The sequence below is a fragment of the Episyrphus balteatus genome, chromosome 2 (genome assembly GCF_945859705.1).
Source record: "Episyrphus balteatus chromosome 2, idEpiBalt1.1, whole genome shotgun sequence".
Lineage (NCBI taxonomy): Eukaryota > Metazoa > Arthropoda > Insecta > Diptera > Syrphidae > Episyrphus > Episyrphus balteatus.
In genome coordinates this window covers 7,167,934-7,170,886 of record NC_079135.1, presented here as the reverse complement: position 1 = coordinate 7,170,886, position 2,953 = coordinate 7,167,934, and the positions used below count along the sequence as shown (strand labels likewise).

At 31.0% G+C, this 2,953-nt stretch overlaps 1 long non-coding RNA gene across 1 annotated transcript; it reads left to right on the top strand.

Moving 5' to 3' along the window:
* The first annotated feature begins 2,156 nt into the window (after positions 1-2,156).
* On the top strand, positions 2,157-2,654 carry LOC129912800 (uncharacterized). The gene is made up of 2 exons (XR_008771904.1): positions 2,157-2,323; positions 2,394-2,654. It is a non-coding gene; the product is annotated as an uncharacterized LOC129912800 (long non-coding RNA).
* The last annotated feature ends 299 nt before the right edge of the window (positions 2,655-2,953 follow it).

Below are 2,953 nucleotides of genomic sequence, written 5' to 3'. Positions count from 1 at the left end.
GTGTTCTCTTCTTAGATCAGAATTAACATAAATACTTTATGATATGTGAATAAAACTTGTACATGCATGATAAATAAAATAATTTATCTATTTATGTCATGCGATCCAATAAAAGTAATTTTTTTTTTGTTCAGTATTTTAATAAATAAAATTCACATAAAGTCAAATATTTTATTCAATTTTAATCAAGTGAACGGAACAATTAAAACAACTTTGTATTTAGTTTAAGGTTGCTACACCTTAAGGCATAAATATTTTTATCTCTCATTCACTCAATTAATAATAAAAAAAATATTTCAATCAGTTATGCCCATAACTTGAAATCCTCACAAGAAAATCATTAATTAATCCATCAACATCATCTGCCTAAGAGCTTTTGTCATTTTATGTAACAATTTTAGCTTAAAATCAAAAATCTATTATTGATTTTGAAGAGTCATGAATTTATTGTAGAAAGTGTTTAATGAATAGAAAAAAAAGTGATTAGCAGTTTGTTATATCTCAAGATGCTGTCAGTATTCATAATGTACAAAAAAAAGAAGAAATTTGTTGCCTTACAAAATATATAATAAAAATAAATTAAACAACATTTGCGCGAGATGAAATAATTAATCAATATGCAGATCAAGTTGATCTTTATTCTAGATATTCAAATTTCTATATGAGAATATAATTGCACGATTGCACCTGCAGAATGCATATACAATTACAACTCTATGACATGTGTAGCAGCCAGCATTAACTTGACAATAAAGTGCCATGCAATATGTGCACCAACGTTTGAATAGAACTTGATTTGCTTGCAATAAGAAACCAAATCAAGCTTAGGCTTCTGTCACTCTGATTTGAAATAATTAGATCGGAAAGAATCTCAGTAATTCACATCTCAGATGACTGCTTCGAAAGCTGGCGGGTGTTAAATGCACATCACGCTGTGTTAACCCATCCATTCAAGGATCACAACATTTTCCATGACGGACAACGACGACGTATTGGTACTTGTCCCGTGAGATATTGTGTCCCAAACGGGTTATCTCAATGTGCAACAATGAAAGGGAGGCTGTGGCAATTGAACGCCTGTGGATTTTTATGTCGGGTATTTGAAATCGATCCGAGTCCAATGACAGGTTGTAGTTGGTGCTTCTGATGACAGCAAATCAACAGAGTAATTAAATGTGGTCATCAGGAATTTTATAAATGCTCATTGGCATTGGCTCATTGTATAATGAGGCGACAAGGGTCTGGAATTTATTAAATATTAAATAAGCTTACTCGTCGAATTGATCTCCCAATTTATTTTCACCGAAAACCTGAGAAGAACCTTGAAATGAAACTAAAAAAAAATTTCAAGTTTTAACATCAGCTCTTTTGTTTAATTTTTATTTTATTTAAATTTTCGACTAATTCTGTCCCACTGTTCATTTTCAATGCCTTTGACGTCGTGTACTTGACTTGTTTATCCTGAAATATTTTATTTTTATTTTTTTTTAGCAAATCTTATCTTCCTTTTTATAATTTTATGAGCCCGACCATGAACGGCAATGATCTAAAAAAATTACGAACAATATTGATTCTGAGGGCTGCGTCATTCAGTGGCTTATAATAGGTTTATAGAAGCGTGGGAAGTTGGGATTAATGATCTTGCAGGCTTCAAATCATTTATAATAATATTTTCAAGCCCATTGTGTGGAGGTCACAACAATGTAATATCGCTTAAGGCACTTGTAGTGACATTAATTGCCAATATGTGACACTTCGATTGGTTATATTGTTTATTCATTTTTTTTTTTTTTTTTTATTTATTCATTGTATGAAATCTGATACGAAGAATGTTATGGTTATAAAAAGTACTTTGCCATGTGCTTAATATAAAAATTATAATTAACCATATTCTAGAGGCAAAAGTCAAGTGGTTTATGTAAATATAAAGAAGGAAGTCTTTGGGAATTGTTGAGAATGGTATGTATTAATAAACGCTTGCTTATTAACATGAAAAAAGGCACACTTTGGCAGTTACGTGATGATATTTTTTTTAAAGATTTTACCCTAAGAAAAGTATTGAAAAATAAGCTCCTTTCCATTTTGTTAAACTTAAATAAAAACAAAATCACTCAGGAGACAAAATGTATCGTCTGAAAAATAAATCGAATCGAATCTTGACAGTATATTTTTTTTTTAAATCTGTCATTCAAACTTTTTTGAGTCATGAAAAAACTGACTGATAATCTAAAAGAACTCTCAGCAAAAGGAAGATGGGATGAAGTTTTTGACTGCCTTCAAATCGATCAGGAAACCACAATTGTTGAACTAAGTGACTTAGCTGGTTGGTATTGATGTCATTTTTTTTTTTTTTTTTTAATAATCGAACCACAACTAACATGATCAATTTTCAGTTTTACCATTCACCACTGATACATTTCAAATTGCTAAAGCCACCATGAACACCTTGGAAATTGTATTGGATATTTTGGTGTTCATCAAGTTGTTATTAATTATCGCATTGATGATCTATTGTGCATTTATGTCACTATCGTATTTGCCACTAATTTACTCTCCGCGAGCCATTCTACAAAAATTCAAAAGAACCACCACCCGTTGCTAAAATTGTATCTGAAAACGGTGTTTGCAATTAAATTAAACAATATCCGCAATTATTTGTCAGTGTCAATCTCTTTCATTTCATCGATCTGGTTCTTGATTGGTTTGATTGCTTACCTCATCTTGAACAAGCTTTGTTTGACAGAGACTGGTAATCTATCACAATGTCAAATCGCCAGGTATATTCAGTAACAACTGCAACATGTCAAGTATCTTGCTTCCCGGGTTTTTGATAATCAGATTATCAAAAAATAAATTAATTTGCTTAACTTTTTTATAAATATACATTTATTGACAATGAGTGGGCATTTGGGTTAATTATCCGTGAAAATATTGTCAAAAGGTGTGGTGGTAA